Here is a 25,639-nt window from a genome sequence, read left to right on the forward strand (position 1 = left end):
AATTTTTTGCTTTTGAAACTTTTTATGTATTTTGTTTCTAAGCCTTTAAAATATTTCAAAATAAATGCTACCAGAGAGTGAACATAGGTAATAAAGTCTTTTGCATCGCCTGTCTGCTTTTAAGACAACGTTACAAATATTAATTTTTCCTGTCCTGGAGTTAAGAGAAGGGAGGAGACTCTTCAGAACCTATTTTATTTTATTTTTTTTGTTCTGATTAAGTGATACTGAAAATAACATTAATAAGGTCTCTGAACGAGCGTCGATGGTTAGTTCAAATAGAGGCGATTGGAGGAAGATGGAACACGGTGTCTTAGGCAAGATACAAATCTTTACATCCATGTGTGCATGTTTGTGAAGGAAAAACCATTTTATCTTTTAAGTAGATGTCTCTACGGGTAGTTTCTTTTTTATTAACTTGCAAAATCTCTCGAAGTTTGGAGCAAAGCAGGTTATCGTTTAGCATATAAATCCCGCACGTTACTCCGTGTTTTTTCACCCACACGAAAGAAGGGTGCAGGGCTGAGATGCTACAAAGTGAACTAAAAGAGCCAACGGCTGGGTATAGGGAGAAAAAGCAAACCTAAAAACGAAAACATGGGGATTTTAAGCGCAGATACTAAGGCACGCCGGTAGTTAACCCTTTGGGCGCTGCAGCGGGGATCCCCGGTGTCTCGGGCCCGACAAGACAGGAATACAGGCGCCCCGCCCCCGTCGGGGGAGTGGGCTCTCCTCAAGGAGAGAGCAAGCTGAGGCACTTTCGTCGTCCGGCGCGTGCGTCACGACCCGGGACAGGCAGCGAGTCCAGTACTGAGCGGAGCAGAGACGCCGCGAGGAGCCTTTCAAATGTCCGCGGGCGCGGGGTCAGCCTGAACCTGTCCTCGCCAAGAGCGCTCGCCCTCGCCCGCCCGCCGGCCTAGCTCCCAGGCTCTGGAGGGGCACAGGCCTGAGGATGGTTCGGGCGGGGCCCCCAGGTGAAGAGTGCCTGCGTCCGCCTGCAGCAGTCATCGCCGTCCTGCCTCCACACTCGCGGCAGCCTCACGGCCCCGCGCCCAAACGGCAGCTGCGACTGACGGTGTCACCGCCCCGCGCGCCCGAGCCACCCCCTCCTCCCCCGCCGCCCCTCCCCCGCCCCGATACGTCATGGAAACACGGACGTCAGAGCTTCTCAGCCAATCGCAGGCAGCAGCAGGAGGAAAGGAGCGAGCGGGAGGGGGCGGGGGCAGCGGCGAACCAAGGCTCTCGGGCAGGGAAGAGAGGGAGGGGCGCGTGGAGGCGCGAGTCCCCCGCCCCTCACTCCGGACACCCTTTCCCGGCCGTGCGGCAAGTTCTAATCGCCGGGCGCGCGCTCGCCAGCCGGGGACGCGCTCGCCGGGTCCTCCCCTTAAACGCCCTCTCCACGGCGCTCCGCTTCTAATCCCCGTCCGAGCCGCGCTTCCTCCGCGCGCGCGCGCGCGCTTGCCCGCCCCCAGGCTCCCCGCGGGCTGCGTCACGTGACCGCGCCCAGCCAAGGCGGCAGCAGCGGCGGCGCGAGCTTCGGCGGCGGCGGCGGCGGCGGCAGTGGCAGCGGGAGCAGCTGCGCCGCCAGCGTGGAGCGGGAGGCGTGTGGGTGTGGAAAGAAGGGAGCGCCAGACCGGAACGGGTGAGCGTTTACCTCCCCCTGCCCACCCCGGCAATCTTGCGGGCCACCCCTTGCAAACGGGGCCCCTGCCCCGAAGCTTTGCGCATCCCCCTCGTGCTCGGCCGTCCGCTCTCGGGTAGCCGCGGCCCCGCCCGGAGCGGACCGGGCTGCGGTGCTCACGAAGGGGGCTGCACCCCGCCCGCCGCTACTGTTGCGGACGGCGGCGTGAGGCTGGCGGAGCTGCCCGTGCTGAGCGCGGCGCGCCCTGTGTGCGGCTCTGCGGAGCCGAGGAGGCGGGTCCTGCGGGGACGCGGGCGGCCACTCGGTGGCTGCCGGGCTCTGGGCGGGGGCCGGGCTGGGCGCCGCCTCCTCCTCCGCCGCCGCCTCCTCGCAGTGCAGCGTGAGTAGGGAGCCCCGGCTGGTGGACGCTGAGCCTCTGGGCTCCGCGACCGCCTCATCCTCGAGGTGTAGCTGCACCTCCGCGTGGCGCCCCGAGCCCTACGAGTCGGCTGCGGACGAGCGGAGGACCGAGCCCCCATTCTCCGTGCTTCCCGCTGCCCCTCACCGCTCCCTCCCACCACCCCGACCCTCCTGCAGCCTCCCCTACCTTCCCCCCCTCGGAAAATGGTTCCTGCTGCCGGGTGAGGTGAGTGGCGGCTGCCGCCCGCCCGCGGCGGTGGCGGCGGGTCAGGTCACCTGCGGGGGAGGCCGGGCGGAACGCCGAGGTCGGGGCGTCGCGGCGGGGTTCCTGACCGCTGGGTGCCCAGCGGACTGCGGCGCGGTTCGGAGAAGTTGGCGGGGGCGTTCGGGGCGCCCCTCGCAGGTTGTCTCCTGCCGCGCCCGCCCTGGGAGATCATAAAGGTGAGCGGGTTCCTCAGCGTGCGCCTCAGCGCCGGGTCCGGCCGGGAGTCCCCGCCTAGAGCCCGAGGGACGGGGCTCCGTGCGGCTTCTGTCTACACCCGCAGCTCTTCGGTGTCTTCCAGCCGCCTCGGCCGCGCCATAGTCCATCCTGCCGCTGGCCGCCCCCGCCCCGGCGTGTGGTGACCTTGAGGGCAGCGGTGCCCGGCACTCTTTCCCCGCGCCCCGGGAGGGTCACCCTCTAATCCCTGGCTTCTGCCCCACTGGCGCTTCGCGGGCTGAGGGCGGGGGCCCCTCGTCGGCCCCTGGCTGGGGCTGGTTGATTGATGCGTTGTCACACCGGACGGTGATTCCGCGGGAGTTAAAAGAGAGCCGCCTCGCTTTTCTCCCGGTGTCTCCTGCCTGGCCCCCCCAGGATGTTCACGGTTGCTTCCGATTCAGATTTTTTGGACTAAGTTTAAAAGGAAAAAAAACAAAAACAAAAAACCGTGCGTCCTCCACTCCCTCTTTGGAAAGGGTCAATAGGAAAGAACCGCATTCTAGTTGCGGGGGCGGGGGGTGTGCTCCCTTTATCCCATTTATCCCATCCTGCTGGAGAATCTTGTGGCTAAGCTAGTTAGCGACCCCTGGTTCTGCGCCGCGGTCACTGGCTAGGTTGGTCTCCGTGCGCATTTCATTCACCAGTTTTCTGCGGGACTCGCAGCGCTGCGAGTGCTCGCATCCTGTGTGGTGCAGCGGTGCTTGGCGCCGAGTGGGGTGGGGGTCAGGGGGTACTAAGGCAGCGCTAAGGGGGTCTCTAAATCTGGGGTGGGCTGGACCCTGCTCCACACGGTATTTTTACCTTTCCCTGGGGTTAGAGCGCGGCAGACAATCACCTTTGGCTGTTATACAGGCTACTTTTCTGGCTTTATTAATAATCTAATGGCTCTTGTTGGTATCGATTGCTGTTCATGATAAATTAGTTACATGGATGTTTTTTCATATGTGTATAGGTATATGCATATATCTGGACTGTCTTTCAACATGGAAGCCTTTGTTGTGTTTAACCTCCCCCACCTGAGGACAGTCATATTTTTAAAATCTCTTGCTCAGCGTGGGTGTATTTTATAATAAGAAGTACTTTTAAGGATCTGCTTTGTACGAGGCTGTCCTCGAGCAGAGGGTGTGTAACCCTTTGGATGGTGGCCCACGTGAGTCAATAAAGGGCCTTCATCGCTTGCCCTGCTGCTAGCCTTCCCTAGACTCCCTGTCCTTGTGTGTGGCAGACGCGGATTGGGGGAATTAGAGGGATTGGAGGAGAATCTGCTTTTTGTACTTGTGCATTTCATTTGGGTACCCCCCCTTTTTTTCTTTTCATCCTGGTGCATTCAAATGTGAAGTAGGTAGAAACGTATACAAGGAATCTTTAAAAACTAGTGTGTGAAATGGGCTTATTTAGCCATGATTTCAGGGGGACGTGTTAGTTTCTACCTTGCTTTGGATGAGACAGTTAAATTGCTGTAATTAAGGGTGGATCTCTGTCCTGATTTTGGTTTGGGTGTAACTGCAAAGATCTTTGAAAAGTAACTGTTATTTCCTACCATATAGTCTGCAAAAGTGAGTCACAATCGGGTGAGTTGAGGACAGAGCGCCACCTTTAATTTAAAATTTCGTGATTTTTTTTTTATTAAAATGGTAAAAATTCAGAGTACGCCTTCTTGATTTTTATGGCAGCGGCTATCATGACATCCCCATTTAGACATATAAGATGAAATTGTCTATTATTCTGTATTAATGGGGGTATTCCTGCAGTTACATGGGAAATACTGGTTTTTTAATTGAAGCTTGAGATTAAATGTAGGATTCTGAGATGAGATGAGAAACTAGTTTTGATGTGCTTACGATAATAGGAGTAATGATAGTCTGGACCTGCCTAGGAAAAGAAATAAGGAAATAGCTGCTTTGTAAATAGAAATTTAAAACTACCTATTGCCACCAAATCAAGGTACCTAGCAGCATGATAGTGGTTTTACAGTTTTTAGCTTTTGTGCTATTAACAGATTCTGCAGGAAATATGCAAAATATCTGTAAAATTATTAACCTTGAGTAAGGTTATAGTAATTTTTTTTTTGTTTTTCATCTTCTAACAGCTTGCCTTTTATGGCTTTGCTGCGAGTTTTATAATTGTTTTTAAATGATACAAATGAGGACTTCTAGCAGGAGAAGGTACATTCAAAGTTATTAAAGACCATGTTGGGAAAAGTGGTTTCTATATATGGCTCCTATCAAATGCATCTCATACAAAAATAAATGGAATTTTTAATGCTTAGAAAATAAATGCAGTAGTGACAGCTGAATCGGTGAGATTTCCTTCCCTGCCCACTTGCTCCTTCCTGTCCCCCTCTTTCTCAAATAAAAAATTTAAGGTACACTGTCTCTTCAGGTATAGGATACTTTTTGATAATTGCGACTAAGGATGTAACAAAGATTTAGCTCTCACGGAATGAATGAATGAATGTGTCCAAGTTACCAAATATAGTTTTCATTACTGACCACAAGATATTATTGCCCTTATATCTGCATTTGTTGTAATTGAACACTTGGATTTTTTCATAGTCCACTCTAAAGCATAAGCTGTTTAAGTTATAGTTGTTTTATTAAGTTAAAATTGAATTCAAAATTTGCTTGAGAGAAGAGTGACTTATGCTTTTTCAGTCTGTGGAATATGGCCCCATGTTGACTTTATTTGAGTAATTAGGTTGATGTATGCAGAGTAATTATACATGGTTATGTGTAATTTGATAGACTCTGATTTGAGGGTTAAATTTTACTAAATGCCTTTGTCTGACAGATATGCTAACTTCATCTTGAATGAAACAGTCTCACCATGTGAACTGAGTTGTATAGGTCAACAGGTTTTAAGAGGAATGGCAAATTACAACTATCAGTCTTTTATGTACTAACAACAGAAGTATTTGCCCTCTTTTTTTCTTACTTTGTTACATATACAAGCAGTTGAAATTGGTTGTTTTCACTTTTTAATTCTTGAATTTTGTAGTGAATGAGCCAAACAATAAAGGAGTAAAAACATCAGAAAGCAGAAATTTAATTAAATTTTTGCATCTTGACTAAGACCTTACTTGTCCAGTTGGAGGGGAATATTATTTTCTAGTAGGTATCGTGATATATGAAAGGATAATGTGAGTAGCTTATCTTGAAATATATAGAATCTGTGGTAACATTGAAGGCAAATGATTCAGTGGTTATGGGAAAAAATTTTTTTAAAGATAAACTTTGAAAAGATTTATTTTTTAGCGTTTACAAAATTTTATTATGGAAATTGAGAGAATAGTATACTTAGTGACTAGTTTTGACAGTTACCAGTTGGTGGCCCATCTAATTTCATTTCTGTCTTTACGCATGAAATAAGTCTTATAAGTGGGGACATTGGTCAGGTAACTGAAGTGAATTCATGTGTATTTTATTTGTAATTTATAGAATACACAATAACGTCTAATAGGTAATTGAATCTGAAAGGCGATTTTTATGTTCTTCATTGTTTCTGTAATAGTCTGTTGTGCAGCCGGCTCCTAAAGATAGTGTCTCTTGAATTTTGCTTTCTTAGTAATAATGCTTTTGATTTATAAAGTGTTTTACAGTATTTCGGAATATATCACATACTACCTCTTGAGTCTCACAACAAATAGACCTGTGAGATGAGTAAAATAGATGGTTGTACTTAACCCCCATCCACCCCAGATAGGTAAAATGATTTGTCTAGGCCCTAAGGTCACATAGCTAGCAGCTAGATTAGCCAGAACTGGACTCTAGATGGCTTCTTGTTTTTACTCCATTGCTCTTTCCATTATACATGTTTTTATGTGCATTTGTGAAAGTTACGTAAGTTTATGAAAAATCAGTTTCTGACCAGAGTAAATTTAATACTGGAATATAAACAGATTTGTTTGGGTTTAACTGTGTAAATATAATCTATTGCTTATATTTGGCATAATGTAAACAGCTCATACCCTGATTTACTTATTAACATCTGAGTAAAATGTATTTGAACATATTTGAAGTAGTATATTTTTTAATAATGTTGATTGGATTATCTTTAAGGAATTTTTGCAAAGATCTGTTGGTCTTTGAAATGATGGAAGGGCGTCTTAAATCTTGTGTCAAAAATAAAATGGCCTATACTAAAAGTTTCTTCTTTTAATTTTGGCTATAATTTTTTTAATGCACTTGTTTTTCTGCCAAACATACGTATTCCATAAATCTTTTTGAAATGTTAATTTGTAATGACATTTAGTTTACAAAGGTCTCAAAGGAGGAGATTTTAGTTCCTGAAATTCAAAAGCTTTTTATAAATCTCACAAGGAAGATAGTGGTTCTTCAGCATTTGTGTGCGTGAGGGTCACCTGGGGGAGTCACTGAAAGTGCAGACTCCCTGGCATTGCCCCTGCAATTCTGATTCAGCAGATTTGGGATGGGGCCCAGTAGTCTGCATTTTGAGAAACATGTTAAATTTATAACTAGGCTAAAATTATGTAATAGAGATGCCTTTATAACATCGTTGATTTATTTGACTTTGAACATAGAGTTAGCGCTTTCAAATAGTTTTGACTCTTGTAGCCAGGCTTGACTTGTGGATTGGTGGCTTTTATAACCATTGTAAACCTGGTAAATTGAAAATACTTTTGTTATTTGTGTTCACTGTCTTCTTTCAGAAGATCCATCTGTGGTTATTTGTTAAGTTACTTACTAAGTGTTGTGAACTCCTAGACAAATAATGTTCTCTTTTTGTTTTCATGTCCCCATGTCTGCCATTTCCAAGTGACTTCAACATGGGGACTGACTTAAAAATAATGAATCCTATGTCAGTAAGGCACTGAATATTTTTGCTTTAGTCTAGCTCTTATTTTTTGTTAGAAGGAAAAACTTTGGATATTCCTTCAGACTAAAAGGACATCAATTGGTGGATAAGTGGTGGTCCTTACCAATTTCAGTTAACAGGCAGCTAGCTGTTCCTTCAAAAGCAGCAGGTTAGTGCCTAATGATTTTTCAATAATATTAATGATATAAGACTGGTAACTTACTACTCTGTGCATTAAAACAGAAGTTACTGCTCTTTTACTTAAAACGCTAAATAACAATTTGTATAGCAATCTACCATAAAGTCCAGTTGATGTAAACTGGTTTGACTTTTTAAAACTATTTTATCTAATACTATATGCCACATATGGATTACTTAAGACCAGTCTTAAAATAGTTGATTTTGCTTCATTATAACAGGATAGTAAATAGCCTGTATTGTATTTAAAATACATTTTATGATGAAATTAATTTCAAAGTAAATCCATTTGAAGACTCTGTTGAACATTTTTTTGTTGTTTGTTCCAAAAGCTTTGGCTTGTTGGCTGTGCTTTAGGATATATTTAGGAATCATGGGTTATAATTTACAAATGACTATGGAAATCGAAACTAATAAAGATTTCTGGCGGAGAGATCCAGATACACTATTATTAAATTTTTCCTAGAATAGTGTTAACTGTTTTAAACAGTATGCCGTGTTTTTAGTTAACTCTTTGGTAAATTTCTAAGTGCAATAACTTCCAATAATATGGTATGTCAACCTCCAGGATAGCTGCTTTGTATTAATATTATTGTCACCTGGGCCTCTGGGGGAAAGAATAAAGATAAGTCTTGAATGGACCAGCGCTTGCTTACATTGTGAAATCTGAGATTATACTGCCTAACTGTAAGCTGGTATGACTACTGTAAAGACCTGGTAACTTTAGAAGGAAAAGTTGTACTTTCTGAAAAATAGATCTGAAAAAGGATTTGGTTGTTTAAAAGATGCTTTTTAAATAACTTGATTATTAACAGTGTGGATTTATTGTTCACTGTACTCAGTGAATTTGCTCTCAGAAGGATATTAAACTATCTTTTACTCTCAAAATGCTCAGATCTGCTGCTTTAATCTATCTTTCCTATTTGTACCAGACCTTTTTTTGTTTGTTTTTAAATAGCTTTCCTGCTGTCATTTCTTCACTAAAACTTTCAAGGGTTCCTCATTTTTCTCTTTATCAACATGCAACTTGACTCTGAAGGCTTTTTATAAAGTAGTTCAGTATTTTCCAAAGTGTGTTTTAGAACACTGGCTCTAAGAAATATTAATAGGGGGTCCCTTAGGGGAAGAGGGGCAAAACCAAACTCCAGGATTGCTGGTTTATGCAGTTTTCCCATTTGGTTCTTCTCACATCCTTTGATAGGCTAATATGGATGGAATCTATGTAAATGTGTTTTAATGCTTTGCTCCCTCATTTCACAGAATCCTTTTTCGTGGATCATCCCACCTGTTAACTTTTTTGTATTACCTTAACAGGATCACCACTTTTCTATATTACTTAATGGGATCACTACTTTGCACACCTCCAGGGGGTGCTGATCACATAGGTCAAACTATGAATCACGTTTCCTGGCGTTGAGAGCAGTGCTGCAGTACCTTAGTGCTGGTGATACGTGACAAACATGTAGTCTGGCAGTCTTCTGTACACACTCTCCTCATTCCCTTTGCTGTGACTTCATTATGTTTTTCTTCTCACCTGAGAGGACCCTTGATTGTGTCTATCTAGGTGTTCCCATCCTTCAAAACTCAGCGTTAGTCTACTTTTCTCAGTCATCACTCCCTTAACTTCCTTGTCTGAATTTCTCTGTACTTGTAGTATGGGTCATACACTTCCATTTATTATAAATCGTTTTTGTCTTAGTCATTAATTTCATTTGGAGATAATATAGAGGAGTTGAGATAAGAACGTGGGTTCTTGAGGGTTTATAGAACTTTAGCAAATGTCCAATCAGTGTTTTTTGGCATATTGATTTAGGACTTAGATATTGTGTGGCTTGTGTTGTTAAGGTAAAACATAAGGTTGAGGAATTTTTCTTGGTGAATTTCTGAAGCCTTTTTACCTTTGCAGTGTTAACTTAGATGGACTTATTGGACAATTTGTTTTACTTTTGGAAGACAGCTGTATTCCATAGAATGTTGCTAGGACAGTAGAATTTAGCTTCTATATAGGAAGTCTTCCATTTCTTAATTGCAGTTTAGGAATTAATTTGTCTCCTAGGTTTTATTCTGATTGTAATGAGTCATACTAGCTAAAATTTATATCTTAAGATGACCAATTTTCATTTTTCTGTTAGTTCTGTGACAGCTTTTCTTTCATCAGGATGGAGGTTCTTAAGATGTGTTGTAGTCCATTAGCTTTTGCATGATGTAAAATGCCATAGTTTGAAGCATATATTATCGTTTAAAATTTAAACTATGAATTCTTGTTGTTGCTCTTTATTGATAGAAATACTGTTGGAGCTAAGTTCTTAAATGTATGTTTGCTGAAGGTTCTAATTTTTCTGAGAGAGCTCTTTTCCATGAACTGAGAGTGAACTGTTTGCTCATGACCTGGTGTGGGATCATTGTAGACATCAGGAAGAAGTGTAGTTGTATGGTTATTCTTCTAACTGCCTTTCTTAGGTCAAGAAAGGAAAGCCTGTACTTGACTTTATCATTTATGTTAAATGCTCATGAGTCGTAATTTCAAACATTCAAACAGTTAATGATTTATATAGATTTAGTATGTAAGCTGTTATATTAAAAAACACTTGAGAAAAGTTGCTCTCCACAGCTCACTCATTTTCCAGTGATTGTTCTTCCAACCCTTTTAAACTGTATAGGCTTAATTGTTGGTAAGGGATTATTGTAGAAGGAATTCTAAGACTTGCTCCTGCTTTAACATGGCAATAGTACATACTTAAATTTCTGATCAAAAGAGGAGCGAAGAATGATTTTGGCAGTGAAAAAAAAATAAAAAATCTGTGAAGGCAGAAATCAATGAAACCAGTAAAAGTTGAAATGGGTTAGGGCATTATCTTTTCCTACTGGGACACATGTAGATGACATTGGCACATACTCCACACGGCCCTGCTAATATCTAGACTTACGCGAGATTTTCAGTTTCTTTGCTGTCATTCTTCCTTGCTTACGCCTAAAATTAAGTGAGTGATGCTTGAAGTACTCTTTGTTTACAAAATGGATCACCACGGTCTTTAGACAGTCCTGACAACTGATACCATGGTGGAGAACTATGGAGTTAAAGGGCAACAATGCAAGTAAAGGACGGAATACAAGGAAGGTCGGTCAGTGATACGGGAAAGAGATGATGGCAAAGTCTAGGAAAAGGAGATCCCCAGCATCAAACTCTGAATGTCTGGTATCCGAGAAACAAACATCAATTAGGCAACGCCTCCCTGTGTGCGGAGCGGATTTAGGGTAAAGTTTCAATCACCTGCCTTTGGGATTAAACTCTACTATATTTTTGTATGTAATTGAATGCTGGAACCTACCTGATCCACTTTTGCCTCTGGACCTCTTGCTGTCTAACTCCTTTTGCTAGGAGTACCTACCTTTCTCAGAGCCTGTGTGTCTTTTTTTTTTTTTTTTTTTAAGATTTTATTCATTTATTTGAGAGAGAGAGCATGAGCCGGGTGGGGAGGGGAGGGCAGAAGGAGAGGGAGAACCAGACTCCCCACTGAGCAGCCAGCCCGATGTGGGGTCCATCCCAGAACCCTGGGATCATGACCTGAGCAACGGCCTATGCTCAACCGACGGAGCCACCCAGGCACCCGAGCCTGTGTGTCTTTATGGTATGTGTGACTGGACCTAAAATTTCTAATTTGGGTTTTTACTCTCTGATATGTTCAGATTTCTCCAGATTTAAATATGAGTTTTACCTTTGCCAGTAAAAAGCCAAGCGACCTTGGGTAAATCACTGGGTTTCTTTGTTATCTCCCCAAAAAGTGCAAAATACAAGGTCAAGGAGTTTTATTAATTTTTTTTCTTGACTTGAAAAATTTTTTATGGCTGTTGTAGATCTTCTCTCCCAACCCTGCCCCAATTTTTCAGCCATTTAATTTAAGTTTATTCTTTTAGGTTTGCCTTCTAATTTTGTCTTTCAACTAGTTTACCATCATTTGATGTTTCATCTGTGTTACGCTGTGTGTCATTCATGAAATAACCTACAGCTTTTCAGTAAATGTATTTATCTAAGACTTCCAGTTAAAGAAGTGGAGTATAACTGGCATTTAACTCTGCTCCCCACCAAAAGTATACTAAAATGTGAGAATGTGTTGAGTTTATGTTAAGATTCCCAGCCGCCTTCCCTCTCTTAGCTTTCAGGCTGCTGGCCAGAGTTGAAGTTCTGACTCTGACCAGGTCAGGGAAAAAGACCTAAAGATTCTGGCATTGGCTCTGTTTGTGAGGGGTTTGTCCAAAAAAAAAAAAAAGTCCCAGTTTGATCACCCTACAGTGAACTCCATAGTCAGAAAGTCCCACATGTGAGTTCAGAACTCCTATGTAGTGTATTTGTCCTATTTTTTTCTTTCATAATTAAAAAAAATTGTTACGGCCCTATTAAGAAGTGATTGACATATGGTAAAATGCACATATTTAAAGTGAAAAACTTGTGGGGCGCCTGGGTGGCTCAGTCATTAAGCGTCTGCCTTCTGCTCAGGTCATGATCCCAGGGTCCTGGGATCCAGCCCCGCATCAGGCTCCCTGCTCGGCGGGAAGCCTGCTTCTCCCTGTCCTCCTACACCTGCTTGTGTTCCTCTCTCGCTGTGTCTCTCTCTGTCAAATAAATAAAATCTTTTAAAAAAAAATAAAGTGAAAAACTTGTTATGTATATATTGCAGGGAAATATCACCATGGTCAGGTTCATGAGCACAGCCATTCCCCTAAAAATTTTCTATGCCTTTTTGTAATCTTCCTTCCCTTTTTCTATCACCTCCTTTCCCCAGGCAATCACTCAACTGCTCTCTGTCATTATAGATTAATTTGAATCTTGTAGAATTTTCTTCTGCACGGAATCACGCAGTATGTGCTCTTTTTGGACTGGCTCTCATTCAGCTGTCACTGAAATTCACCCATGCTATATATATTAGTAGTTCAATTTTTTTATCGCTGATACGAGGATTTGCCTCAATGGATATACCACAATATGCCCATTTACCTGTTGATGGACATTTTGGGTTCCAGTAATGTATAGTGTCCATTCAGATCTTTTGTTCACTTTTTATTTAGGTTGTCTGTCTTTGTTATTGAGTCACAGTTTCTTTATATGTTCTAGATAGAATTTCTTTAGGACACATTACTGTTTGTGTTGGGAGTGGGAGAAAGAATGGTGTTGGTAGCCATTGATAACACCTGAAAGTGAAAAAGCAAGCTGGAGCACTGCAGTATTATTTGTGGAGGTAGACTTAGGTACTGAAACGAATGACACCTGTTCCCCATTGCCTCTGAGTGGAGAATGGAGTAGGAGAACTAAAAGAGATGCTAATATTAAAAAGAAAAAAAAAAGTCTTGTAGATCTCTTTCTCTAAATGGATGTTATACACATACACATTTGTCAAAACTAAAAATGAATATATATATGTACTAAGTTTATATGTGTAGATAGCCCAGGTATGCTATCTATAAATCAGTTGAGTCTGTTTATGGTCTTGTGCAACTTAGGTGCAGAATTCAATACTACTCTGGGTAAAAGAATCAATTTTTACAAATATATAAGTGAGCAATGTGGGCTTGACTGAAAATAAAATGGGCCTTCATATGTCCTGCAAGTCTTCCTCTACTTTGCAAGTTCAAATTCCTCATTCCTTTATTATGTAGAGCAGTTGGTCACCATCTTTGGTTTTTTGAGTTTCCCCGGGATCTTCCACACCACCACCACTCCTGCACACATACCCCAAGCAGCTCGTAAAAACCTATAAAGACATTTTTCCCCCAAATAATTACATATAGTGCACTCCCTAGTAAGAGTCTGGTATGTGATTTCTCCCTTTCTTCGTGTGGATAAATATATGTTCTTCTTAGTGTTGAGAGTGCAATCCCATGAAATGTTGACCTGTGAGAGACTCTTTAATAAATCTGTTAAGGAGTACACTTTTGTAGGTGGGTCTTAAGAATTAACCATATTTCAAAATTCTGCCCCCTTCATTAATTTCCTGTCTTCCCTTTGAGGAACTTGACATTTAACTGAATTTCTTCCTCTTGTTCTTTTTGGGAAGGAAGTAGAATCTCAGAAGGAGATAGCAGTCATTTCTTAAGAGATGTTAGAATTCAGAAAGAAAAAAACCCAAAAAACTAATATTCTTTTGCCAAGGTGCCATGAAAAATAGCAGCTCTAAAACACAGTAGTGATTTTGACCTAAAGGGAATTTAAAATTATTGAATATAATGAACACCTGTGTAATTGCTTTCTACTCGCCAGGTATTCTACACAATTTATAAAAATTAACCTCTTAAAATGCATGGGTTCTGTGGGATTTGGGGGCAAGGTATTCACCACTGAAAATGTAAAGGGTTATTAATGGTTTTAAAGGGAAATCTTAAATACAGTGACTTACATAATTTTTACCAATTTAAGATGTAACAACACTGAGATACAATGTCTGGGGGATATAGACTAATACAAAAATGAAACAAAATCACTCATGATCCTACTTCTGTTTATTTTTGATCCTTTAAAAAATCTGTACACTTACTAACATGCTTGAGATAATGTAGGTATAATTGTGTGCTTTTAAGAAAACTATCATTTTATGTTTTTTTCATTCATACCATTTTAATGACTGATACTCCATTCTGTGTCTAATATCCTTGTTATTAGATGTTTTTGGTTTTGAGATTTTTCTCTTAACGTTAAATAATTCTCCAATAAACACCTGTTATCTTCATCTGTGATTGTATCCTTTGTAATTACTGGGTTTAAAGGATTTTGGTAGTTGGTTATCTCTTCATTAAAATATTTCTTCTAGCCTCCTTTCTGTGAGGCTGGTTAGGTATTTGGAAGTCTTCTCTTGCTATGTGTACGGTTTATGCCATTCACTCCTAGGTCTCTCTCTCTGCCTTACTTTTTGAAATTCTTATAGCACTTTTAAAAATTCGTATTTTGTTGTTGTTTACTTTTTTGACACCTCTCCGTGATGTTCAGTTTGAGAGCAGGAATTGTTAATCTTCCTGTCCTCGCTCCTGGCACAGGTGCCTTATACCTGTGAGGTTCATCATGATTCTTGAATGAGCATCTTGTGTCTACTCGAGCTTGAATCCACTGATGTTGGGCTCCAGTAAAATGCTTGTTTTGTTTCTCCTTAGAAACTGTAATATGCTTGTGGTGAGAATTTATCACAAGGCACCATTTCTTTTAAGTTCAGCTAACTAATACGTCAGCTGAATGACACTGTTGAAAATGAGAAATATTTTGTTATAACTGTACTATATAAATTTAATTCTTTCTGAAACAGTGCCACCATCCCTGTTTTTAAAGAGTAAGATAGATTTTATTAAGTGGAATAGAATATTAAGCCCATAGAAATGGATGTTACTTTTATTTCAAAATGCCAATGATACATGAAGTTTTTCTAAAATGCTTCTTTACAGATTAGTATATCTTTTTTTTTTAATAGAGGACTACAAAAGTTTAAAGTTTTAAGTGCAAGTGTATGTTAATTCCCAACGGTGGAGGTTCTGTAGTGTTTAGGAAGGTGTCCTAGCAGGCTCTAGTTATGACATTGTATCTGACTTTTTTTTTTTAATCCTCAGACTTGGGAAAATTTAAGATTTTGGGTGAATATATTCTTTGAAAAAATATCTGTGTGATCACTCTGCTAGATAGTAACACTTGTGACCTGCCAAGAAGAGACCCTGTTACACAGAGCTTTAAGTCGACCTCATTCAGTGTCCAGTGTCGACCTCATTCATTGTCCAGTGTTCCTTCTTGGTTTCTTTTTTTATGCGGTGATTCATCAGGTGCTGTGTGCTTCCAAGGAACCCATGCAAGTGTGTGCACATGTCTCCTTCCTGGTCTTTGATCTCTTCCTATAATGAATGGGGATATATTGTTTCCAGTTACTCTTATACAAAGAAGAAAGGCATTTTGGAGTCGCTGTCACGTTTTCAAACCTCAGTAGTTTTGCTGCCATCGTGGGCAATTTTTAGAACTCTTGCTAGTGATCTCTGCCCTGTGTCACTATTACTTTTGGAGGTTTTTTTGAGTTGTGCTGAGCTCTGCTTGTAATTTCCACATACAGCCAGGCTATCAGTTGAGTTGTGTCATAATCTTGGACTTGCCCTTACTGTCTCCATTCTTGATGGATATCTGTAGATTCAGATGGAATGTTTCACCAACGGAGGTTGTATTGGTGAAAGTCTTTGTCCTGAAAAGAGGGAAACCTTTTTTTGAGGAGATTTTTTTGGCCATGCCTCTCCAATGTATTCAACACCAGGTAGCCCCGTAAGGCAGATGCTCCAAGGAGTTGAAAAGGAAGAAATTTTGAGTGATTTGGGGGGTCTAGAGAGATGATAGTTTAGCTGAAAGTTGTATGTGTACAGAAAGAATTTTGGAGTCATTATTAAAAGATGGTAGATTATGGTGGTGTTGAAAACTTCAGATGACAGCTACAGAAGTCTACAGAGAAGGGAGAATAGACAGTTGATTGTAACTTTTTTAACGTTTAGTAGCTATACATCTATATGTATTGGAATGTTAAAAGCAGGTGTTATTTTTTTCTCTTAAGTACTACCTCTTAATTACTTGGAAAAGTTATAGGTGTAAAAGGATAAAAATGTACCAAAATAACTTTATCATGGCATTCTGTAATGTTGAGGTCAGTGAGTAATAGCAGTCTTGTTGTGGAATGCAAATCACTGGGCTAATTGCTCTCCCGGAATGCCTCTGAGAGGGGAAGGAATGAAAAAGGAAGGAGACTAGAATACTAGAATGGGGAGAGGTGTGGAGTCATTTCCCTCCTAGCCTGAAGGCTGTTATTTATCTGGCTTCCTGAACCATGTAAAACAAGTGGAGAACCGGGAAGTTGGCAGGGACGGCCTCTTAGAAGCCTGATGTCCCTACATCAAAACTCCCAGTGCCTCACCTCACTTGTAGGGGTTTACTAGGTGTGTTCCCCAGCATCTTACATATATTCCGGTAACATTTTGATAACTGGTTTCCCAGCCGACTGCAAATGAGCAAAATTGGAGAAACTGGGAAGGTTGTTCAGAGGCAGGTGCAAGTATCCCAGGAAAGAATTGAAAAATTGACATTGGACGGTGGAAAAGGTTTTTAAACTCAAAGATAAGAATTCACGGAACTTACAAAAAAACAGTCATGGAAAATTTGGTTCAGAAACAACAGCTCGGTGCTGCTCTTCCCATCTGGACTCATCGTCTTTTCGGACTCCTCATGAAGCTCCTTTGGGAAGCCCTCTCAACCTGTCCAGAAAATTAGATGCTGCTTTCCCGGCACCTACTGAATTCACCTGTGTCCAGTAAGACTCTGAGTCCTCTGCGCTGCCCCATCTCTGCTGTCCGTGATCACCTTCCGCCCTACCGGCGGTGCTTACTGTACTACAGACATGCCCAGCCTGCACGTCATTCTCTGACATACTTTGTACATCCTATTCCCGTTGCTTAAATTCCTCACATTACAAGATACCGCTCTTCCTTCAGGACCGATTTTATAGTCAGTTCTTTGATGAAGCAGTCCGTCCGTCCGCCCCCCCCTCCCCCCCCCCCAGCTTCCCTAGGCAAGGTCATTTCCATGTCTGTGGCCATTAGTTTGCATTAAGTAAATGTTTCCTTGATTCTGAAATGTGGGTTAGGAAAGAAATTGGCTTAATAATTGTTGTGGGGAGTAAAATGAGAATACACGGAGACACTTTTACTTACTGACAGAAGCATATTATAGGAATATTCCACTTTATTCAGTATAGAAAAATTTGAGTCCAAACCTTTTCTGAGTTACAAGTCGTGTAAATCATTTTAGCCATTGCTAAAGAGTAACAACATGGTAGGGCGCCTAGGTGGCTGAGTTGGTTAAGCATCTGACTCTTGGTTTTGGTTCAGGTCATGATCTCAGGGTGGTGAGATGGAGCCTTTTGGGCTCCTCGATGGGCATGGAGCCTGCTCAAGATTCTCTCTCTCTGAAAAAATAAAAATAAATAACATGGTCACATGTTGCTTTTTATAACCTGTGTTCTAAGATCTTAGTCTCCTTAACATCTTTGCAATTGACCTGTTAACTTTGAAACTTTTAGTGAAGTATATAGGTTTTGTTTGCGTTTCCTATTGATGAAACTCAAGGTGTTTTTGTGTGTGTGTTTTTTTAAGATTTTATTTATTTATTTGACAGAAAGAGACACGGAGAGGGAACACAAGCAGGGGGAGTGGGAGAGAGAAAAACAGGCTTTCCCGCAGAGCAGGGAGCCTGATGCGGGGCTCGATCCCAGGACCCTGGGATCATACCTGAGCCAAAGGCAGATGCTTAAGGACTGAGCCACCCAGGCGCCCCGCCACCTTATTAATGAAACTTATTTACAAAGTTATTCTTGATGGTAGATCTTCAAAAAAATAAAAGATTTGCTGCCATTGAGGATATTTTCTTTAAAGAGTGACCTAGGCTCTAAAGGAAATTTCAGAATTAAGAGTGCTTGAAATGTTTTTAGCATTGGCAGCCTTATTAGGATGAGGTAAGGTTATTAAATCTTGGTACAAAAATAAATATTTTTTGGCTGTATGTGTTCTGATATGTATTTTGATATATCAGTTATTTTGTAGTCATACTGAATAGTAAGCAGCATCTAGGGCAGAGTCTGGATGTATTAGATGTTCAGTAAATGTTTACCAGAAAAAAATCAAGTATTCAGAAAGTTCATAACTGCAGTTCCTATCCGTTTTATGCTTATACTCCAGAAAGTCAAGTAGTCAATATGAACTTGATTCAAAAAGTGAATTCCAGGTTTGTCATAGGATCAGTACAAATGCAGTGCAGACTATCACAAGTTCTGTATACTATTTTACAGTGGCATTTAATATTTAGAAAACACTTGCTTAACTTCTGTATGTATAACACTGTGTACACTACATGAGAAAGGGTAGGAGATGATGAGGATCAAAAGAAGTATCTCCTTAACTGGTATATGAAAAGCTAGGTAAGATAGATGAATTTAAGTACTAATATAGTAGAGTAACAGGTGATTAAAATTATGTTGTGTCAGGCATTGTTTCAAGTACTGCAGTGGGTGTTGGGGTCAATATTGGTTAAAGTAGGTAGCTTCTGTCCTGTATAAATGGAAATTTACTGTGTTTCCAATTATTTATTGTAAATAGTGTTGCTAAATGAGCAAGACTTAGGGTTAAATGCTTTCATGAACTCAAGTAGTCCAGAGCTTGACCTCTGACTTCGATCCTTGTAGGTCGCTTCCCTGTTCTGCAGTTTGTAATAGTTGTGCAAAAACTCATGTCAGTCTGCAGATATTATATAATCTAAAAGATTTGTGCAACTGATAGGCCTTAACTCTTCCTTTATAGTTCACTTAGTTATCCTCAGTAATGAAGAATAACATAAAATGAGACCTCAGTGGTTAAATGAAAGAAAGTGTTAGAAGTTCATCCTCTTGGTACAGTAAACATACAAAAATGACCTTGTCTGAGAGCCTCATCTTCTCCTTGGGTTAGTTGCTTGCCAAAGATTTTGATCTAATCATGTCTAATTTATAAGAAGGTGGGTGCCTTTGGGTGCTTGTATCAGAGCTTCTCATTTGGTCAGCAGTATGGTCCTTGCTTTCCTCTCCTTACTTGGAAGAACAGTGTTCTTATAGGTTTTTAGACTTTTTTTTTTTTTTTACACATCTGACTTAGTATTCTGCATATGACTAAAACGATAGAATGATCTTGCATTCACTGTATGCCTCCTTATTTTGACATCTTTCAGTGGCTTCCAGATACGTGAAGCATTTTTGTTTTTGTTTAAACATTGTAAAAGCAAATATTATCGTAACTTACAAAATCTAGCAAATGAAATTGCTGGGTAGCATTTATTTCAATCCCTTGTTGAGTTTATCCCCAAAATACTAGTATTTTTCTCTATTGGCAAATAGAGTGTATGGGATAAAACTTAACATTTCTTTTTTTTGGGTACCCCAGTTTTATAATTTTTACCATCGGTTCTTCATTGGATCATGTAACATTAAGAGGAAGAACGAGCTAAATTTATGATTTTCCAAGAATATTTGGAATGTATTTTTAAAGGGGGTCTCATTTATAAACTTGATTGCTTTTCTTTCTTTCTTTCTTTTTAAAGATTTTATTTTATTTGAGAGAGAGTGAGAGAGAGAGCACAAGAAGGTAGGGTCAGAGGGAGGAGCAGACTCCCCGCTGAGCAGGGAGCCTGATGCGGGACTTGATCCCAGGACTGTGGGATCATGACCTGAGCTGAAGGCAGTCGCCTAACCAACTGAGCCACCCAGGCGCCCTTGATTGCTTCTTGAAATCAGAGCAGAAAATCTCTCATTAAATAAATATTCAGGTTAGGTTCTAATTAATGAGAGTTTTATACCATCTTAGAAAGGTGTTCTGTGTGGTAGTATCTTTATAGGAAAATGATGTTACTAGTATTATGTAGATGAGGAAGGGACTAGGTGATTAGATTGGCCACTCTCTTGACCTCACTGCCTAATATGTTCAAAGAGGCTAATTTGTATTTCTAGAAAATATAAGTAACCCCAAAGGATATAATATTATGGATGTATGGTAGAGACAGGTTTATGTTTTTATTTGGATGTTTAGTTGTTTTAGTATTATGCAGTCACTATAGGGCACTTACTGTCAGTTTAGCTAAAGTAAATTTGCTACATGCATCTACACACTCACACACACCTCACACACTTGGAACGTGAAACCCTTCCCAATCATGTAGTTTTGCCTTGGGATTGAACACAAATATGCTGTGCACAGTGTAGGCCGTAGTAGAGCTCGTGGAAATGGCCTGTACCTGGAGAGTGTTCTTAGGCTGCTTAGGTTGTTTATGAATGTGATTGGTTAGCTAATGTTCCTTTATTACATGTCAGTAGTTCTTAATAAAGAATGTATTCAGTGTAGCACTGTTTTTGCTAAAATTTCCTTTTAGGAGATTATTTGGAAGGTTTAATTATGTGCTCCATTACATTGGATAAAAGAGGAAATACAGTTGGGATTTTTATATCCTTAACTATAAACTAAAAGTAAATGTGCTCAGATACGTATTAGTTATCTGGCATTCAGGAGGAGAGTAGGGGACAAGGGAAAGGGCTCTAGTAAAGAGTTAAACCAAAGTCAAACTGGGATGGATTGTAGCTGTTGGAAGCAGTACCATTTTGTACTTAGAAATAGACTTCTAACAGCTTAAGCTGGTATATGCTTCTGGTTTATCTTCTCAGGGGAGTTAGGATATAAAATAATCCTTCTCATCTAAAAAGGGTGAGAGATTGAGTTGAAAAACGAGTTTTACAGATGCTAAAGGAATTTCAGAGAATTTTCTTTTAACAGTGGCCAGTGTTTTCAGCTCATGTCCGGAAAGAAAAAGCATTAAAATTAAATATTGCTTGAAGTAAAAGGGAATATATTAGTCTGCTAGGGCTGCTATAACAAAATGCCACGGACCAGATGACTTAAAAAACAGAATTTATTTATTTATTTTTCCCCTCAAAGTTCGGGATGCTAGAAGTCCAAGATCAAGGTGTTGGCAGGTTTAGTTTTCTCCTGAGGCCTCTTTTCTTGGTTTATAGATAGCTGACTTGCTGTTTCCTCTTGTGGCTTTTTCTCTGTGCTCACATCCCTGGTGTCTGTTCCTCTTATAAGGACACTGGTCCTATTGGAATAGGTCCCACCTTTATGACCTCATTTAACCTTAATTACCTCTTTAAAAGCCCTATCTCCAAAGACTGTCACACTGGGGGTTAGTGATTCAGCATAATGAATTTTGAGGAGGCACAATTCCATCCATACCAGGGAACACAAATAAATTGACAGTTAAGTGTTTTTTTAGTCAAAGAGGACATGGTTGTCAGACCATGTCTGACATGCATCAGAATCACCTGGAAAACTTGTTCAGACACATTGTTGGGCCCCACCCCCAGGATTTCTGATTTAATAGGTCTGGATTGGGTCTGAGAATTTGCATTTCTAACAAGCTCTTTGGGATGCTGGTGATGCTGGTCTGGGGACCATCCTGTGAGACTCTCTGATGCCTTCTCTCCTGTTTGGATTGAGAGGAATTGCTGACGGAGGCCCCTGAGATAGAGGGAGCAATCTCCTTGGGGCTGGGAGTGATGAGATGGGGCTGCAGTGGGAAATAGACGACAGTGAGAATGTTGAGGAAATATTGTCGGTTTTGCTTATCTGCTATTCAGTTTACTCTCATTTCAGTGAATTAAAGAGATGGTACTTGATCGGAGGTTGAAAGCAAGTACCTCTGTTGTCTGGTATGGGAGGAAAACTTCAGACCTCGTTTGTAAGGAATTCAGTTCCCAGAATATATATCATCTCCTTCAAATCTTTGCTGAAATGTCACCCTCTTGATGAGGTGTCCTCTACCTACAAAATTGTATCTATGAATTTGGAAGACTATCCCAAGAGAAGAGGGCATACGCTATAATGAAAAATCTAAATTAGGTAGAATGGTGCCTGAAGCTCAGAATTTAATGTTTACTTAAACAATCTTTTGTGTTAAAGTATAGGCAGTGAGTAAAATTGGGGTTATGCTTCAAAAGTTCGTTTTTGTTGATTTAGAACTGGAAACAAATTTTCCCATAGATATGGGATTATAAACAAGTGATCAACAAAATTCTGAAATGAAGCTCAGTTGCTAGTACTACTGGTCTGAGATCTGGGAGTCCCCATTACATTAATATAGGGTAGCAAGCAAGAGGGAAAGAGAGGGAGGGGCAATCAAGTTCCCTTCTCCCATCCAGTCTCAAATGTACCAAGGGAAGACTAAGCTTTAGAGAGTGAACACAAACTCTATCATTAGGTTCTACAAAATAACCAACACTTCTTTTAAAAAGTGCTCTTCTCTTGGTGTTAACAGATTTTTGCTGGATTTTAAAAACAGTCCTAATTCATTTTATAGTCTTACGTGAATTACCAGTGTTTCCTTCATGCTTAAAGATTCTTGTATTTTAGGAAGTGTATAAACATGTACATGTTATCGGTGTGTGTGTGGGCATGTTTCATATATATGAATATATGTATGAAATTGTGAATTCATGTTGGTAGCTCCCATTCCAGTCCAGCCCACATTGTTCTTCTTTGTCTTCCCCCATTCCATTTTTTTGTCTCTCTTTCCACAGTGAGAACTGTGCTTTTCAATATTAACACTTTGCTCAGTCCTCCAGTACACATGATATAATTTGAGAAGTTCTGTCTTCATGCCACTATGATAAACAGAGGTACTAAGAGAAGTTTAAGATTTGTTTATACTCCCTTCCCCCCCAGACTCTTATTTGTATTATTAGGTTCTCCCCTACCCCCTTCAGTGTGACTATTTTATTCATTTGAAATGCAGTTCAGTGCTCCTTAGGTTTCCAGTTTCAGCTCTTCCCCCAACTCTTCTGTTTCAATTTTATATTTTGAATATGTAGAACGTTGGTACGCTTCCAAAAGTCAAAACTATAGGTAAAAAATGTATGCTCGGCCGGGGTGGGGGGCACTTGGGTGGCTCAGTCAGCTAAGCATCGGCCTTTGGCTCAGGTCATGATCCTGGGGTCCTAGGATCAAGCCCAGAATTTGGCTCCCTGCTCGGCAAGGAGTCTGCTTCTCCCTCTCCTTCTGCTCCTCCCCTTGCTCATGCTCTCTCTCAGATAAATAAAATCTTAAAAAATGTGTAGTCAGAGCTGTCCATCGTTTTTTCCTTTCAACCCTCCCACCCCTGCTCTTTGTGCAGGTAACTAATTTTCTTGTTTCCTGGTGTATTCTTTGTTCCTTTTCAAAGACTTAAGAATGTTTTCTTATTTCTTCTTTCTTAATATAAAATATGGTGTACGTTTTGCACTCTGCTTTTTCCCCTTACTTGATATATCTTGCAGATCGTTCCATATTGACTTGCTGAAATCTTCCTCGTTTCATTTTTTTTATAGCTGCATGATATTCTACTGTATGTGCTCTCCTCTATGCAACCGCTCCTCCTATGTTTGAACATTTAGGTAGTTTCCAGCATTTTGAAGTTCTAAATAATGCTGCAGTGAATAGTTTTGTGTGTGTGTATTTTCCTGTTGTTAAGATACATCTTCACAGTAAACTCCTGGAAGCGAGACTGCTGAGATGGACGGTAAATAATAGTAGTTTTATTAGCTATTATCAGATTCCCTGCCATAGGGATGTGCTGTGTCCTGGTTATTTATTACTGTTTAACAAACCCACACCAAACTTAATTGTATAGAACAATCCTTTTATTATACTCCTAGATTCTAGATGAGAAATTTGGGCAGGGGACAGCAGGGTATCTTGGCTCTTCCCCCACCGTGTCTGGAGGTTCCACGGGGAAGGGGGGGTTCTCATCACTGGGAGATAGGGACTACGATTATATGGCAGCACCTTCTTCACTCAGCCAGGACTGAGATGACTGAGTTTGGGCTCAGTTCAGCCTGTCAACTAGGATGTGCACACATGGTCACTCAGTGCAGTTGTAGTTTCTTCACAGAATTGGCAGTCTGGGTGCTCAGAGGGCATGTCAGGAGAGCAAGCGTTCCCAGACAGCCACAGGAGCTTCATGAACTTCTATGACCTAGCTTTGCGTCCAGTGATGTTGCTTTGCTGGTGCTCTTGGTGGGAGCAGTCCCAAAGTCTGCCCTGTTCGAGGGTCGGAACATAGACTCCATTTCTCCATGGGACTAGTGTCAAAAATTTGCAACTGCGTTTTAGAACTGCCACGTGATGTTTTGCATGCATTGCTGGTGAATTCATTGTTTCCCCAAAGCCTGACTAAATAGTATACTTTCCAGCTTTTGAATTTTTATTAATATGTTTGGTAAGAGGTGGTATTTCACTAGAGTTTTTCATTTGCATTTCTCTTGTAAGTGACATTTCCCTGTTTTTAACGAGCTCTTTCTATATTTTTGGGAATTGTCTGTGACTTTTGCTCATTTTCTATAGGAATATTTTTTTCTCCCACTTAAAACATTTCTTTTAATATATTAGGGGAAGTAGCCCTTTTTCTGTGATGTTACAGATACTTTCTCCATATTTATTACTTGTGTCTTGGCTTAAGTTGTGTTATTTTGTGGTCATATTTTTTCCTTACATTCCAGTTATAGAGGGATTCACTTATGTGTTCTTCTAGTTTTTGTGTAGTTTTATGTCCTTGATTCATTTGGAGTTTATTTTTATATGGTATTAGGGATGAACAGATACAATTTTACATTTGTCTAAATAACTGTCCATTTGCCCCGACACAATTTATGAAACAGCTCGTCTTGGCTTTCCCTGCTTGTCAAGTAATCTTGAGTTTCAGTGTGCAATTAGGCCTGTTTCTGGACTTCCTATTCTAGTCCTTTGGGCTTTTCATGTATCAGTGCCACACTCTTTTATTCATAGAGGCTTTGCAGTACCTTTTTATACCTGGTAGAGCTAACCCCCATCATAGTTCTTCCTTTGCTGTGGCTTCCTGACTATTCTTGTGTCTTTATTTTTCCATATAAACTTTAGCATCCATTGTTTAGTTCCAGAGAAAATCTTGCTGTTTTTATTTGGATGGCATTACATTTACAAATTGATTTAGGGAAAACTGACATCTTGATGATGTTGAGATGTCCTATTGATGAATAAGGGATGTCTCTCCAGTTCGGGTCTACACTGCTGTCTTTCAGGAGTGTTTTTACAGGATTTTTTTAAAATGTAGATTTTGAACATTTCTTGTTTATTTGTAAGTATTTTCAGTTTTTTTTTTTTTTTTGGTTGCTATTGTAATGGGGTTTGCATCTTCTACTTGGTTATTAGTTATCTATGTGGACCTCATTGATTTTAACCCAAACTTATTTGTTTCATTGTTAAGTTTTTTTTTTTTTAAGATTTTATTTATTAGAGAGCAAGTGAGAGAGCATGGGGGGGTGGGTAGAGGTAGAGGGAGAAGCAGGCTCCCCGCTGAGCAGGGAGCCCGACATACGGCTCTATCCCAGGACATAGGGCTCTATCCCAGGACTCTGGGATCATGACATGAGCCAAACGTAAACGCCTAACTGACTGCACCACCCAGGTGCCCCATTAAGTTATTTGTATTGATTCTTAGTTCTGGAGTCTAGGGTCTTCCAGATATA

The 25,639-nt window shown here is 40.8% G+C and overlaps 1 protein-coding gene across 5 annotated transcripts in view; it reads left to right on the top strand.

Annotated features, from left to right (window-relative positions):
- The first annotated feature begins 1,174 nt into the window (after nt 1-1,174).
- Nucleotides 1,175-25,639, top strand: part of ATP2B1 (ATPase plasma membrane Ca2+ transporting 1) — a 123,564-nt gene continuing 99,099 nt past the window's right edge. For 2 of the 5 annotated variants that reach the window (XM_027591799.2, XM_035729087.1), the window contains exon 1: nt 1,175-1,642. The gene's annotated coding sequence lies outside the window, so the exon portion shown is untranslated. Of the gene's footprint in view, nt 1,643-2,135; nt 2,268-25,639 lie in introns of those variants that run through there. The other 3 variants (XM_027591803.2, XM_027591801.2, XM_027591800.2) reach the window with 3 other exon arrangements.

The sequence above is a fragment of the Zalophus californianus genome, chromosome 9 (genome assembly GCF_009762305.2).
Source record: "Zalophus californianus isolate mZalCal1 chromosome 9, mZalCal1.pri.v2, whole genome shotgun sequence".
NCBI classification, from domain to species: domain Eukaryota; kingdom Metazoa; phylum Chordata; class Mammalia; order Carnivora; family Otariidae; genus Zalophus; species Zalophus californianus.